General features: G+C 45.7%; 1 pseudogene and 1 gene segment (V, D, J or C); both read left to right on the top strand.

Annotated features, from left to right (window-relative positions):
- The window catches only part of LOC103229879 (immunoglobulin heavy constant alpha 2-like), a 229,682-nt gene that overhangs the window by 136,069 nt on the left and 76,431 nt on the right, over positions 1-17,182 (top strand).
- LOC103229877 (V-type proton ATPase subunit G 1 pseudogene) lies at positions 3,463-3,824 on the top strand (annotated as a pseudogene).

Raw genomic sequence — 17,182 nt, 5'->3', positions numbered from 1 at the left:
TAAAATACTGGCAAACCGAATCCAGCAGCACATCTAAAAGCTTATCCACCATGACCAAGTGGACTTCATCCCTGGGATGCAAGACTGGTTCAACATACGCAAATCAATAAACGTAAACCAGTATATAAACAGAACCAAAGACAAAAACCACATGATTATCTCAATAAATGCAGAAAAGGCCTTCCACAAAATTCAACAGCCCTTCATGCTAAAAACTCTCAATAAATTCGGTATTGATGGAACGTATCTCAAAATAATAAGAGCTATTTATGACAAACCCCCAGCCAATATCATACTGAATGGGCAAAAACTGGAAGCATTTCCTTTGAAAATTGGCACAAGACAGGGATGCCCTCTCTCACCACTCCTATTCAACATAGTGTTGGAAGTTCTGACTAGGGCAATCAGGCAAGAGAAAGAAATAAAGAGTATTCAGTTAGGAAAAGAAGAAGTCAAATTGTCCCTGTTTGCAGATGATATGACTGTATATTTAGAAAACCCCATTGTCTCAGCCCAAAATCTCCTTAAGTTGATAAGCAACTTCTGCAAAGTCTCAGGATACAAAATCAATGTACAAAAATCACAAGCATTCTTACACACCAGTAACAGACAAACAGAGAGCCAAATCATAAATTAACTCCCATTCACAATAGTTTCAAAGAGAATAAAATACCTAGGAATCCAACTTACAAGGGATGTAAAGGACCTCTTCAAGGAGAACTACAAACCACTGCTCAGTGAAATAAGAGGACACAAACAAATGGAAGAACATACCATGCTCATGGATAGGAAGAATTAATATCATGAAAATGGCCATACTGCCTAAAGTAATTTATAGATTCAATGCCATGCCCATTAAGTTACCAATGACTTTCTTCCCAGAATTGGAAAAAACTGCTTTAAAGATCATGTGGAACCAAAAAAGGGCCCACATTGCCAGGACAATCCTAAGCCAAAAGAACAAAGCTGGAGGCATCATGCTACCTGACTTCAAACTATACCACAAGGCTACAGTAACCAAAACAGCATGGTACTGGTACCAAAACAGAGATAAAGACCAATGGAACAGAACAGAGCCCTCAGAAATAATGTCACACATCTACAGCCATCTTTGACAAACCTGACAAAAGCAAGAAATGGGGAAAGGATTCCCTATTTAATAAAAGATACTGGGAGAATTGGCTAGCCATGAGTAGAAAGCTGATACTGGATCCTTTCCTAACTCCCTATATGAAAATTAATTTAAGATGGATTAGAGACTTAAATGTTAGACCTAAAACCATAAAAACCCTAGAAGAAAACCTAGGTAATACCATTCAGGACATAGGCATGGGCAAGGACTTCATGTCTAAAACAGCAAAAGCAATGGCAACAAAAGCCAAAATTGACAATGGGATCTAATCAAATTAAAGAGCTTCTGCACAGCAAAAGAAACTATCATCAGAGTGAACAGGCAACTTACAGAATGGGAGAAAATTTTTGCAATCTACTCATCTTACAAAGGGCTAATATCCAGAACCAATAAAGAACTCAAACAAATTTACAGAAAAAAAAACAAACAACTCCATCAAAAAGTGGGCAAAGGATATGAACAAACACTTCTCAAAAGAAGACAGTCATACAGCCGACAGACACATGAAAAAATACTCATCATCACTCACCATCAGAGAAAGGCAAATCAAAACCACAATGAGATACCATCTCACACCAGTTAGAATGGCAATCATTAAAAAGTCAGGAAACAACAGGTGCTGGAGAGGATGTGGAGAAATAGGAACACTTTTACACTGTTGGTGGGACTGTAAACTAGTTCAACCATTGTGGAAAACAGTGTGGCGATTCCTCAAGGACCTAGAACTAGAAATACCATTTGACCTAGCCATCCCATTACTGGGGATATACCCAAAGGATTATAAGTCATGCTGCTATAAAGACACATGCAAACATATGTTTATTGCAGCACTGTTCAAAATAGCAAAGACTTGGAATCAACCCCAATGTCCATCAGTGACAGACTGGATTAAGAAAATGTGGCACATATACACCACGGAATACTATGCAGTCATAAAAAAGGATGAGTTCGTGTCCGTTGTAGGGACATGGATGCAGCTGGAAACCATCATTCTCAGCAAACTATCGCAAGAACAGAAAACCAAATACTACATGTTCTCACTCATAGGTGGGAATTGAACAATGAGATCACTTGGACACAGGAAGGGAAACATCACACACCAGGTCCTATTGTAGTGGGGGGAGGGATAGCATTAGGAGATATACCTAATGTAAATGACAAGTTAATGGGTGCAGCACACCAACATGGCACATGTATACATATGTAACAAACCTGCATATTGTGCACATGTATCCTAGAACTTAAAGTATAATAAAAAAAAAATAGGAGCCAGCATGTCACACGGTGAGAATGGTGAGAGAGGGAGAAAAAGAGATAAGAAAGAGGCGTCAGGCTTTTTTAAACAACCAGCTCTTGTATGAACTAATACAGTGAGAAATCACCCATCACCAAGGGGATAGCACCAAACCATTTATGAGAGATCTGCCCCCATGAGGCCTCACCTCCAACACTGGGGATCATATTTCAATATGGAATTTTGAGGGGACAAACATCTAAATCATATCAGGAACTCCATGTTATTGCTCACCCCCAAATCTCTAGGGGTGACATCGAGTGACATGCACGGTACTGAAAGATACTTGGTCAGGCTCTCCCAGTGAAGCCCAAGCGCCCTCAGGGTACAGGGCTGGGAGGCCCAATCACACCAGCTGAGCCCAGGATTTGGCTGAGGCTGCCCTGGCATTACAAGATAGTAGGCCTAGAACTGGGTTGAACAAGACCAGGCCACTTTGTGCATGTTGCCAAAAAAAAACTGAAGAATCAGAAGTGAGCAGTAAGTTTTCAGTGAACCCAGGGGTCACAAGTAGCAAAAATGTGGAATTCAGTAAGGGGTAGAGGCTGGAAGAGTTCTGAGGTATGTGTTAGAAAAAGCTTAGGTTTCTTTGAAGACTATTGGAAGAAATTTGGACATTAAAGGCGATCCCGATGGGGGCTCAGAAAGAGAGGTGAGCTGTAGAGAAAACATCTGTCATCTTAGAGAATACATGAATTGTCACAAACAAAATGTTGCTAGAAATGTGAATGTTAAAGGTGCCTCTGATGAGGCTCCAGACAGAAGTGAGGAACGTGTTATCGAAAACTAGAAGAAAGGTGACCCTTGTTATAAAGTGGCAAAGCACTTGGCTGAACTGTCTTCTCCTGTCTTGTGGAAAGTAGAAATTATACATGATGAACTTAGACGTTTAGCTGAGGAAGTTCCTGAGAAAATTGTTGAAGGCATTCCTGATTTCTCCTTGCAGCTTACAGTAAAATGTGAGAAGAGAGAGACCAGCTGAAGAGGGAAGTGCTGAGGTGGCTGGGTCAGCTGACCCAAGGGCCCTTCGAGCGGATGTAGGCTGCTCACCTCGGTCTCAGAGTCACCATGGCCGTGGCCAGTCAGTCACAGGCGATCCAGCAGCTGCTGCAGGCTGAGAAGCAGGCTACCAAGAAGGTGTCCTGAGCCCACAAGCAAAAGAACCAGAGGCTGAAGCAGCCCAAAGAAGCAGCTCAGGCTGAAATCGAACAGCACTGCCTGCAGAAGGAGAAACAGTTCAAGGCCAAGGAAGCTGCAGCACTAGGATCTCACAGACCCAGGATGACCATCCTCCAGACCTACTTCCAGCAGAGCAGGGAAGAAGTCTTAGATCAACCTTTGGCCTTTGTCTGCGGCATCCAGCCAGAAATCCCTGAAAACTATCACATAAATGGATAGGAAAAGAGAAGCACCTGTTCCATGGATTGGCATTTTAGATGCCCTCATGGAATAAGAAGCTCTAGTTATATTCTCAGAAGAAGACATTACCTTATCTCTGTATATTATATAGTAGGTCCATTCACTTTTTGAAGAGAAGCAAAACTAGTTTCTTTCTACAGACTTAGAAATTATCTAGGCTGGGCATGGTGGTTCACGCCTGTAATCCCAGCACTTTCAGGAGCCAAGGCGGGCAGATGGCTTGAGCTCAGGAGTTTGAGACCAGCCTGAACCACATAGTGAGACTGTGTCTCTACAAGAAAATATAAAAATTAGCCAGATTTGGTGGTACATGCCTATAGTCCTAGCAACTTGGAAGGGTGAGGCAAGAGGATCACTTGGGCCCAGAAGGCAGAGGTTATAGTGAGCCAAGATCATGCCACTGCACTCCAGCCTGGCTGCTAGAGTGAGACCCTGTCTCAAATAAAACTTATCTAAAGATTTCATCTTTTTACCTCATGTTTCTTAGGAATATAATGGGTAAATATTGTCTATTTTATTATGCTGTTTGGTTCAAGCAATATATATACATACACATATATATATCACTGTTGACTTTTTCTGTCTTATATCAAGTTTAAAAGAAAAAACAAAACAATCCTTTGAAGAAAGGAAGGAACTAAATCACTTTCTCCTTAATGCTTTTCTGAAGGTCAGGGGCTTTATCTATGAAAAAGTAGCAGTTTTTATAACCTGTGTGAAGCATCAGCCAGCCTTAAAGTAGTCCATTCCTGCTAATAACTAGAACAGTGAATACCACTAATATAATTGCTTCAGCTTCTTAATCAAAATTACTAGATGATAGAATTCAAGAACTTGTTACATCTTATTACTCAGTGTACTAATAATCATTTAAAAGTAAAGACTGGCATGCAAAAAAAAAAAAAAAATGAGGCCAGACAAAATAAAGAAAGAGAGACTTTGAGATCAGAACCACAGGTGAGGAGGCTGTTGGGGCTGCTGTGGCCACCATGGCCCAGAGCGTGGGGCCACCCCAGTGGGCCTGGAAGATGGAGCATTAACTGAGGAGGATGAATCTTGAGCCTTAAATCTAATAAAGGGCCAACTAGAAGCCCCTAGTGCTCATCATCCTTATAAAGACAGCCAGAACGGTGAGTACACAACCCTATTTTAATGAAAATAACTGAGGGAGAGCACTGAGTGCATCAGAGGAGTAACAGAAACCCTGATATGCACAGAGATGTGGGCTGGCCACATAGACAACAGAAGGAAACACACAGCCTCCACCACTCCTTCGCCCAACCAGGATTATCTGGGAATCCGGAGGAACTTCTGACATGAGGAGGTAAGCAAGAGGATCCCAGCGGCACCCACTAACACCCTGGACACCTGCAGACCTCGCCACTGCGGTCCCCTGCAGTTTGCACTAGAGGGAGTTGCCGGGAGGCCACACAGCTGTGCTCCCCAAAAAAGGTGCTGACACCGTACCCCACTCCCACATGGCTACTGCTTCACTACACTGGAAAAGGAACTATGATTGGAGTGTGTCTTACTCGAGGAGTCAGTAGCCACAGCTCCCCGTCATCCCTGAAGCTAAGCTGCCACTGAACAACCCAGACTAGTGGCCCGATGTCTCCAAGTCAAGGTAAGGGTCTATTAAACCCTTCCTCCCAGAGTCAAGTGGATCAGCTCCACCCACCCCTCCCCCAACCCTCTGAGTCGAAGCTAAAGCAGTTTCTTGCCTCCTAGCAAAACAAGACTTTGGCCATGCAGAGGAATCATGCCTTTCTAGTGTCTACATTGAAGCATCACCCTGCATCCCTGGAAATAATGCCTTGGCCACCCAGAAGGTCACACGCTGCAGTACCTAGGCTGAAGCAGCAACCTGTATCCTACGGAAATGGTGCCTGGAACACTCAGAACAATCACACCCACTGATACGTAAATGCAGGCCTTTCCTTACAGTGGAGAAGGCCTGAGCTGAAGCCACACATCACCCTCTAGGGAATCAGTGCCCTGGCTTAAGCTGAGCAGCAGCACATCCCAAGGCTGAGCTGATATAGCACCCTATGTCCCAGGGAAACAGAGCAGTGGCTAAGCTGAGACATCTCACCTGACAGGGCAAACAACTGTAGTGCCCTGCTTCCCTGGAGCTTGCCTAGGCCCCTAGAGTCTGAGCTGCTGAGGCACCCTCTCCCTGGGAAGTAGAATCAGCACTGTGCTGTTCCCTGCCTGCCCCCTACCAAGGCCCAAATTACAGCTATGCTCTGCCATCCTGGGATACCTGCTGCCACTGTACCTGGTCTCACAGAGTCTGGGATCCTGCTGAGCCCCACCATCCTAGGGTCTACAGTCAATACCACACAGTGCCTCATCCCCTGGGACCAAAGTTTACATTGTGCCCTATTGGTTCAGTTTCTCAAATTGCAGCCATCCCTTATTCCCCAGGTCCACACCCCCAGAACACCCCTTCTTTCCCAGAGTTGGACCAATGATGCACCCCCCAGGAATAGACTCACAGCTGTAACCTGACCCCTTGAGCAAAAACTGTTAAGGGGTGCCTCAAAGTCACAGATCCTAGCACTGTGAGCAACCTAATCCAACCTTGCCACAGAAACTGAACCTACACCCCAAGACCCAGGTGCCACAGCAGATTCTTGAAACCAGGAGACTAGGACCCCAGCTGCACAGCTACTCTAATTTTCTGCACCTGGAACCCAGCACCATTGCAGCTGCACATTGATCACATTAGACCTGCCACTGAGAGAAAGTCCCTTGACTAAGTCTCCTCATTGTGCAGAAACAAGAAGAAGAGGACTCCAAAAGCCCTGGACACTGAGTACATTAAAAACCTATGCCACGGCTACATCCACAGCCTAGGCCACTGAAGTGCCCACAGTTACTGCTGAAGCTGAATGCAGTTGAAGAAGATGCACGGAGGCAATGCCACTGCACCTATTCAGAAACAGAGTCATCACACTTTCCCAACCAAAACACTAAACCCAACTGCAGGTGAAATTCTTTTTCTAAAATCCCACTCTTGAAAGTTTGGAAGAGGTGACTATTTCGCCAGATGCACAGACATCAATGCAGGAACACAATAAACAAGAGAAAGCAAGGAAATATGATACCACCAAAGGAACATGACTCTCATTAATAGACCTCAATGAAAAAGAAATCAATATATTACTGGAAAAAGAATTCAAAATAATGGTCTTCAGATAACTTTGATCTTCAGATCACTCAATAAGATACAAGATACAAGAAAACAGATAAACAATTCAATGAATTCAGGAAAGTAATTTACAGTATGAATCAAAAATTCAACAGAGATAGAAATAAAAAAGAACCAAACTAAAATTCTACAGGTGAAGAATTCAATGAATAAAATTTAAAAATACAGTGATGAGCTTCAACAGCAGATTTGATCAAGCAGAAGAAAGGAAGAGATAGACCCCAATACAATGGTAGTTGAGAACTTCAACACCACTTTCAGCACTGAACAGATAATCTGGACAGAAAATCAACAAAGAAGCATTCAATTTAAAAAGCACTTTAGACCAAATGCATCTGACAGATATTTACACAACATTTCATCCAACAGCTGTGAAATACACATTCTTTTGTCTCATTTTGCCCTGTGCCATGAAGACCGGGCTGTTAATTTATATTGTCAGGGTGAGGGAGGCCACCTAGGGAGACTTGGCCTATCTGCTGCTGCTATCAGTTCAGAAACAAAAGGAAAGGCGTGACTTTCATTCTTTTTTATTATTATTATTATTTTCCATGACTCAGCTTCCCAGCTCAACTTTTCTTTTTGGCATAATGAGTTTGGAGTCTTGAGATTTTATTTCCCTTTCACAATGGTCAAGGTCACACCCTCTGTATTCATGAAGGCTGGTCCACACCCGGACCCCTGCCATCCCTGGATGCTTTTCAAATGAGTACTGCAGTCTCTGGCACTCTTTCACCATTGTAGAAACTGAGGCCTTGGGGAGCCTGCAGCCCATGCTCATGGGGACAATGCCAGGCTGGAACCCGCATTTCTGACCCCAAAACTCCTGTTCCTTTCACTCACCCCACACCACCTTTATGAGTCCAGAACATTGTCCTTGCCTGAGTCCTACCCTCCGGGACAAGGGCTCAACCCAGCCACCAACACATCACACCCTGAGAAGGTCCCTTGAGCCCAGACAGGTTTGGAGAGCACAGAAGCCCTGGAAGCTCTGTGGAGGGGCTGCACATTTCTCTATTCAACACATACTCACCAGGTGGCCACCAGCAGAGATGTCACACGGCATGGAGCTCACCTGGGCCAACAGGACAGGTGTGGGGTTGGGAGGCATTCCCAGGGCACTGGTTAAAGCAGAGCTATGGGGAAAAGTTGCGACCAACCTCAGATCTGCTCGTCAACACCTGGTCTCCTGCCCTCCAGGGCCACAGAATACTAAGCTTCCTGAATACTGAGGCTGGATGGGGCCATGGGGGAGAAGAAATCTCAATGAGTTAAAAGGTCATTTTAAAAAAATATTATGATCATGACTCACATAAACATGATGACACATTTCAGAGATGCTCTTTATCTCATTAATTAAGGTGCTACAACCAGTTCAAAGAGGAATTCAAATTACTACACGTATATAATTGATTAAAGAATGGTAAAAGGCATTCATAAATAGATGCAAAATTGCCCTTTTCCCTGGAAGGTGAGGAGGAATCCATTGTCCTTCCAAAGATGAGAATTTGAACTTCTACCAATTCAAAGAGTTTTGCATCGCTATCAATTATCTACAGCTTCGAGCAGTGGTCCCTAACCTTTTTGGCACTAGGAACTAGCTCCATGGAAGATGACTTTTCCACAGACCAGGATCGGGGGATGGCTTCGGGGCAAAGCTGTTCCACCTCACATCATTAGGCATTAGGGTCTCATAAGGAGTGTGCAATGTAGATCGCATGAATCTGCAGTTTGCAATAGTGTTCGCTGCTATGAGAATCTAATGATGCCACTGATCTGACAGGAGGTGGACCTCAGACAGTAATGCTCACTCACCCCTCTCCTCCTGCTATGTGGCCCAGTTCCTAACACGCCATGAACTAGTTCCAGTGCATGACCCAGGGGTTGGGGACCCCTAGCTTATAGAGTTGTAAAATAGTTCAAAGAAAATAAAAGATGCAGAGTTTCACAGAATGAAATAACCTGGAAGAGTGTACAAGATGATGTCTTGCTTTCCATTGAAGGCACTTAGTAGTCTTTTGGTCCATTTCAGTTTTTCTCAATGTTTCCTATAAACATTTGTAACTAACTGACAGAAACAGATCCATAATATGGAGAAGATCCCTGTAAACAAACCAAAAAAACTCAAACAATTCAACAGAGGAATAGGAAAGAGAACTGAACAGATGTTTTACAGAAGACATCCAAATAGCCACTAAACATATGAAAAGATGTTGAACCACACTAGTCAACAGGGAAATGAAAACAAAAAACCACATGAGAGAAAGTCGTTCTAATTCCAATAATGCTGGAGCAGCTGGAGCAGCAAATATCAGACCAGTCCTTTGGCAGATGGCAATTATAAACACTGGAAAAACTGTAAGCACACACAACACACACACACCAATTGCAGGCACTGGAACATGACCAAAAGTAGACAAACACTAGTAAGGATTATTCCTTGAAATATTTGTCTGAAGTCACACCCAGCACATGTAACAGGTGCAGCTAGAGTTCAAGCAGAAAACTGCAGCCCTCCTGGTGAGGAGTGGGATGCAGGGCTGCATTTTCAGAGCAGCTGGAAATGAAGAGAAGATGTCCATAAAGGAGAAGGTCACCGAAGGGAAACCCCACAATCTGCAGGTAAACTCCACGGAAACCTCTGGCTGATCCCTTAGGTGTGCATGGGTAAGGAAAACTCCAAAGGGCCCAGCAGAAAGCAACACTTGTAAGGTTAAGAGAACTGAGATTCCAGCTACTGCCAACTGCTGGGCAGACAGACTTAGGAGTTTGAGTCAACTCAAGCTAACTGCTTCCTAACATTGAAAAACACAATCAATGCTCTGCTAAGGAAGAATGAAAAACCCAACGTCAGTACCACATGTTATCAACAACATTGGGCGCTCATTCAAAATTACCATGTATGCAAAGAAATACGAAAAGGTGATCCATAGTCAAAAGAAAAAGAAGTCAATGGAGATAAACTCCAAGATGACCTAGATGCAGACTCAGTTATTAGACAAGGACTTTAAAGAATTTATGTTAAATATGTTCAAAGACATAAAGGAAAATATGATTGTAATGAGAGATTAGATGGGGAATCTCTATAAGAAACTGAAAATATTTACAAGAACCGAATGAAAATTCTACAACTGAAAGTATGATTCTGAAATGAAAAACATCATTTGGCCAGGCACAGTGGCTCATGCCTGTAATCCTCACACTTTGGGAGGCCAAAAAGGAATCATCACTTGATCCCAGGAGGTTGAGACTAGCCTGGGCAACATGGTGAAACTCCATCTCTATTTTATTAAAAAAGAAAAGAAAGAGAAAAACATTACTCAAGTTTAATAACAGATTGCTGCAGACATGAGAAGGAACTGAAAACTTAAAGATGCATTAATAGAATATGTCAATTCTTTTTAATCCAATCCAAAGAAGAGAGAGAAAAATACTAAAAAATGAAAAGAGACTCATCCTGCTGGACAAGGTGAAGCATTCCAAAACATGTGAAACTAGAGTCCAGAGGTAATGTATAAGGGTAACGTATATGGGAAAGAGGTTGAATTGGCTCACAGTTCTGCAGGCTGTATAGGAAGCCTGACACCACATCTGCTTCTGGTGAGGACTTCAGAAAACTTGCAATCATAGCAGAAGAGCAGGTATGTCACATGGCAAGAATGGCAGCAAGAGGCTGAGGGGGGTCCCAGACTTAAACAACTAGATTGTGTGTAAGCTCACTGGGGGAGAACTCCCTCATCATCAAGGGGATGATGCGAAATCATACATGAGGGATCTGCCCTCATGATCTAATCACCTCCTACCAGGCCCCACCTCCAATACTGGGAATCATATTTCAACATGAGATTTTGAGGGGACAAATATATAAATCATATCCTTCCACCCCTGGCCCCCCAAATCTCATGTCCTTCTCACCTTGCAAAATAAAATCATGCCTTCTCAACAGTCCCCCAAAGCCTTACCTCATTCCAGAATCAACCCAAAATTCCCAAGATCCACGTCTCATCTGAAGATGACTCCCTTCCACCTATCAGTCTATGAAATCAAAGACAAATTATTGACTCCAAAAATACAATGAGAGTGCAGACATTGGGGTAAACATGCCCATTCCAAAAGGGAGAAGTTGGCAAAAAGAAAGGATCTATATGCCCCATACAGGTCAGACATCTGGCAGGGCAGTCATTAAATCTTAAAACTCCAGGGTAATCTCCTTTGACATCATGGCCCATATCCAGGTCACAGTGGTGCAGGAGGTGGGCTCCCAAGGCCTTGGACACCTCTATCCGTGTGGCTTTGGAGGATGTAGCCCCTGTGGCTTCTCTCACAGGATAAAGTTGAGTGCCTGTGGCTTTTCCAGATTCAGGGTGCAAGCTGCCAGTGGATCTACCATTCTGGGGTCTGGAGGACAGTGGCCCCCTTCCCACAGCTCCACTAGGCAGTGCCCTGGTGGGGACATTATATGGGGGTTCATCCCCACATTCCCTTTGGCACTGCTCTAGTAGAGGTTCTCTGTGAGGGCTCCATGCTGGCAGTCAGCTTCTGTCTGGGCACCTAGGCTTTCTCATACATTTTTCAAATCTAGAGGGAAGATGCCAAACCTCCTTCACTCTTGCATTCTTGGGCCCTACAGGCTTAACACCAGGTAGAAGTCACCAAGGCTTATAGTGGCTTGTACTCTCCAAAGAAGCAAGCTGAGATATTCTTGGGGCCATCTGAGCCAAGGCTGGAGTCAGAGCAGCCAGGATGTGGAAAACAGTGTCCCAAGGCTGAACAGGAAGCAGTGGCCATGGGCATGGCCCACAAAACCATTCTTTCCTCCTTGGCCTCTGGGCCTGTGATGGGAAAGACTGCCTCAGAGATTTCCAAAAATGCCTTCAAGGCCTTTTTCCCTTTGTTCTGGATATGAGCACTTAGCTCCCTTTTAGTTATGCCAATCTCTCTAGCAAGTGACTGCTCCACAGCCTGCTTATATTTCTCTCCTGAAAATACCTTTTCTTTTCTAACACATGGCCAGACTGTGAATTTTCCAAATTGTTTATGCTCTGCTTCCCTTTGTTGATGAAAAAAGCCAAACTCTATAAAACACTTGAAGACATGGATTCTGAGCCAAATGTGAGAGCCATGAACTGTGGCACAGCCTCAAAGTGTCCTGAGAACATGTGTGCAAGGTGGTTGGGTTACAGCTTGGTTTATGTTTTAGGGAGACATAACACGTCAATCAAAACATGTAAAGTATACATTGGTTTGCTTTGGAATGGCAGAACAGTTCAAAGTGGGGCATTGCAAATCACAGGTGGATTTGAAGATTTTCTGATTGGAAATTGGCTGAAAAAGTTAAATTACCTAAAAAGTTGAAGTCAGCAAAAAGTAATGCTTAAGATAAAGGGGATTGTGGAAGCCAAGGTTCTTCTTATGTAGATGAAGCCTCCAGGTTTCAGAAAGAAGAGATGGCAAATGTCTCTTATCAGATGACCCTAAAAGGTGCCAGACTCACATAAATCTCTCCTGAATCAGGAAGAGACCTGGAAAGGGAAGAAGATTCTCTACAGAATATAAATTTCCTCCACAAGAGACAGCTTTGCAGGGCCATTCCAAAATGTGTCAGAGAAATAGATTCTGGGATAAAATACTTTAATTTCCTTCCATGCCTGCCACCTGTCATGTGATGCTATACCAGAGTCAGGTTGGAATTTGATATCTTATTGCTACAGAGAGTCTGCTTTGTCAGTCTTAAGCTCCTTGTTTTAATGTTAATACTGGTCAGCTGAGCCTAAACTCCAAAAGGGGGAGGTTATAGTGAGGTACCTCCAACCCCTCCCCTTCCTATCATGGCCTGAACTGGCTTTTCAGGTTTCTTTGGAATCCCCTTGGATTCGCATTTCATTTTTTCATTTACACCTTTTAAATATAAGTTCTAACTTTAAGTCATTTCTTTGCTTCCCTATGTTATAGACTATTAGAAGCAACCAGGTCACATCTTAGAAATGTCTGCTTAGAAATGTCTTCCACCAGATGCCCTAAGTCATCGCTCTTAAGGTCAAACTTCCACAGATCCCTAGGGCATGAACACGATGCAGCCAAGTTGTTTCTTAGGATTTAACAAGGGTGACCTTTACCCCAGTTGCCAATAAGTTCCTCATTTCCATCCGAGATTTCATCAGCCTGGCTTTCGCAGTCCATATGTCTATGAGCATTTTGGTGACAGCCATTTAATCAGTCTCTAAGAAATTCCAAACTTTCCTCATCTTCCTGTCTTCTGAGTCCTCCAAATTCTTCTAACCTCTCTGCCTGTTACCTAATTCCAAAGCTGCTTCCACATTTTCAGGAATCTTTATAGCAATGTTCCACTCCTCATACCAATTTTCTGTGTTAGTTTGTGTTACTAGAAGAAAAATAATAATAATACGTGAGGCTGGTAATTTATAAAGAAAAGAGGTTTGCACCAGGCACTGTGGCTCATACCTGTAATCCCATCATTCTGGGAGGCCAAAGCAGGAGGATCACTTGAGCTCAGAAGTTTGAGACCAGCCTGGGCAACATAGTGAGAACTTCTCTTGAAAAGACCAGAAGAAGGGAAGGGCAGGGGAGGGTGGGGCAGGGTGGGGGAGGGCAGAAGTGCAGGGCAGAAGGGAAGCACAGGGCAGAAGGGAAGGGCAGGAAAGGGAGAAGAGAAGGAAGGAAGGGAGGTTTAATTAGCTCACAGTTCTGCAGGCCATTCCAGAAACATGGCCCCAGCATCTGCTTCTGGTGAGGCCTCAGGGAGATTGCAATCACAGCAAAAGGCGAAGGGGAAGCAGGCAATGTCACATGGTAAGAGGGAGCAAGAGAAGAGAAGTGGCATGTCCTAGACTTTTAAACAACCAGCTGCCGCATGGACTAACTGAGGGAGAACTCATTCATCACCTGGGGGATAGTGCTAAACCATTCATGAGGGGTCCAGCCCTGTGATCTAATCACCTCCCACCAGGCCCCACCTCCAACACTGGGCATCACATCTCCACATGAAATTTGGAGGGACACATGCCCAACACATTTCACCACAGGAAGCTGAAAGAGGCGGAGGGTCCTCTCCTGGAGCACTCAGAGAGAGACAGCCACCAACACCTTGGTCTCTAACACTTGATCTCAGACTCCTGACTTCCAGAACTCTGAAGACATTAATTTTTCTTGTTTTAAGCCACATTTGTGATATTTTGTTACAGCAGCCACAGCACGGATGTAGCTGGTAACAGAGTTCTCTAGCCTCCAAAATACAAGCCTGGGGTAAATAACTATTGAATTTGACCACATGGAAATCAGGAAGAATGTAATGAGCATCATCAATAGACGGGATGACCTGGGAGATCGTGGCAAGTTTAAAGCTAATCGGAAGTTGGCAACCAAAAAATCCTGTCTTGCGAATTTCCAGGAAATTGCCACGAAAAACTTTAGAAGACAGGGTTAGAGAAAAGATGGAGAAACCCAGATGACTCCCTGGTTTCTGAAGAGGTGCTTAGGCATTTAAGTGAGACCGACGAGACTCCACACTGTACCTTTCAGAAGGGCAGACACTCATGAGATCGTCAACCACAGCTCCCTCACTGGGAGGCAGACACAGAGCTGGAGGCGGCGGCCACAGTTTAAACTAGGTGGACAAAGAAGTGTCAGCACCGGGACTTGCAGGAGGCCTGGGAAGGAGCAGGCGGCAGTGGGGCCTGGACAGCCCTGGGGAAAGGAAGTTACTCGGAGGAGACCAGGGACTTGCATTCGGGCCAAAACCAAGGACAAGAGGTCAGCTGGTCCCAGGGAACTCTGGAGCCCAGCACCCCACCATGGGTGCAGGGGCCTGACAACCCCACAGAGGGCTGTGGGCACCGGGCACCAGCCTGCGGGGGGTCTGAAGGCTGCTGCCCAGCCACACATGTCCTGTCCCTGAACAAAGGGTCCAAGAGGCAGCTGCAAACCTGCCCTCCTCAGAGCAGCCCGTTAGCCTCAGCTGGTGTTGGCCCCTGGTCACCACACATGCCCTGACAGTGGGGCCTGGCCTCAGAAAGGGGCCCCTCCATTTGTATTTTCTATCTGATCCTTGACACGGTGCAGACACCAAAGACCAAACCCTAATCTTGATTCACATACTCTGCAAAGAAATGACTAAGACTAGTTCTTCCGGAGGTCAGTTTTAGAACATCTTTATTCTAATCTGCCTTATCTCTATGCACCAAGAAAAATATCTGCATGTCTGTAGTAAAATGGGAAGGTACCTTCATTTTGTTTGTACATTAAAGAAAACTTTTAACATATCACGTTTTAAAACTTGGTTTTGTGTGTTTGGGATGCTTATAACACTTTCCATAATAGATCATTCTAATGATGAAGTCAGAGTCTTCTGACAGAAAGTAGATCAATGGATTCCTGGCAATCAGGGAGGCGTTGATTGCAAAGGGGAGAGACTCTTCTTGTTACAACTGTTCGTCTGGATTACGGTGGTGGTTGCAAGACTCTGCATTTGTTGAAACTCATGTGTAACAGGATGCATTATACTGAATGCAAACTACACTTGAATAAATACGATGTTTAAAACTTAAAAAAGTTGGGGGGTGGTTCACTGCCCCGGCTTGAGGCCCCCCTGGCCACACTGCCTGGCCAGCCAGCCCCCACCCGTACCAGCGCTTGCCTCCAGCATCCCAACAGCCCCCTGACCCCCAGCATAGACAGCCCTGGGCCGCTCGGCAACCTCAGGAGTGCAGCCATTCGGGAGCAGCTTGATGGAGATGTGGAGCCCGAGACTGGTGCTGAATCATGTCCTCCTGCCCCCACCAGCCACACACAGACGTCAAAGCTGCACTGTCCTCACACACGCTGCCCCCACCCACCCTGGTAGGGCCATTCCAGGCCTGGGGCAGGAGGGCAGACTCTCCCCCTGCCCGAACAAGCATACCTGCACATACCCCAGCACACACACATACACACACACACACACACAGGTGTGTACAGCTGAGACACAGCCCGTTCTCATGCAGTCTAACCCCTGTCACTGAGGGAAAGGGGCAGCACTGTGGGGCCACGGGAGAGGAAGCTGGACACAGAGCCAGGCCCTGGTGAAGGCCCAGGCCACTAGGGGAGACTGCCAGCATGGCTGGGCATGAAGGCCAGAAGAGGGCAGGAGGGGCTGGGGCACTGTGCCTGTTGCGCCTACGTGGGAACACGCCAGGCAGGAGAGGAACAGCCCGGTCCCTCAAACAGGAAGGGGTGGAGGCAAGAGCAATTTCTGGAGGCCAGGGCAGGGCCACCACCTCAAGGAAAAGCAGAGCAGGGCGAGAACGGACATGGGACTCGGAGCTGAGCAGGCCTGGTAGGCCCCAGGAGGGAGACACAGAGGACTGGGGGATCTCAAGATTGGCAGAGGCCAGAGATGGAGCCCCAGCTGGGACTGGACCTGGGCTTATGCGAGCAGCAGGTGACCCTGTTCCCCTTCCTGGGGGCCCACCCTGCCCAGCACCTGCAGCCCAGCACAGCCTGGGGCATTGGATAGAACCGGGAGAGAGCTGACCAGACACTGAGGCCCCTGCCCCAAATGCCCACAGCCTGGGGAAAATGAGCAGGTAGATGGGGGCGGGGGGGCAAGTGGAGCCCCAGCCACACCCACACAGTGCACACAGAGTCACCGGGACTGGAGGGGACAGGAGGCTCGCCACCCCTGCGTGGTTCCTCTCCTCATCTCACCCTGGGTTTCTACCACATTTGATGCAGGTGATGTTTAGCCGAGACTGTGGACTAAGAGTTGGTGCTGGAAGGGGTTAGCCATCTTGGAGGTGTTGCTATGGGATGCAGGGATTTTGCGTGTGAGAAGGATGTGATCATGGGGGAGCGGAGGGCAAACTCTCACGGGTTAAAATGTGTCCCCTATAAATTCACGTGTTGAAGTCCTAACCCCCAGGACCTCAGAATGTGACCTTGTTTGGAAACAGAGTCTTTGCAGGTGCAATCAAGTTCAGATGAGGTCACCCTGGAGTAGGGCGAGCCTCTGATCTGATATGACTGCTGTCCCCATCAAAAGGGGGAATCTGGGCACAGACAGCACGTGGGAGAACGCCCTGTGAAGATGGCACTACTTCCACAAGCCAGGAGCAGCAGAGACGGCCGG

Source organism: Chlorocebus sabaeus, chromosome 24 (assembly GCF_047675955.1).
Source record: "Chlorocebus sabaeus isolate Y175 chromosome 24, mChlSab1.0.hap1, whole genome shotgun sequence".
Classification (NCBI taxonomy): Eukaryota; Metazoa; Chordata; class Mammalia; order Primates; family Cercopithecidae; genus Chlorocebus; species Chlorocebus sabaeus.
This window is presented reverse-complemented; position numbering and strand designations above follow the sequence as displayed.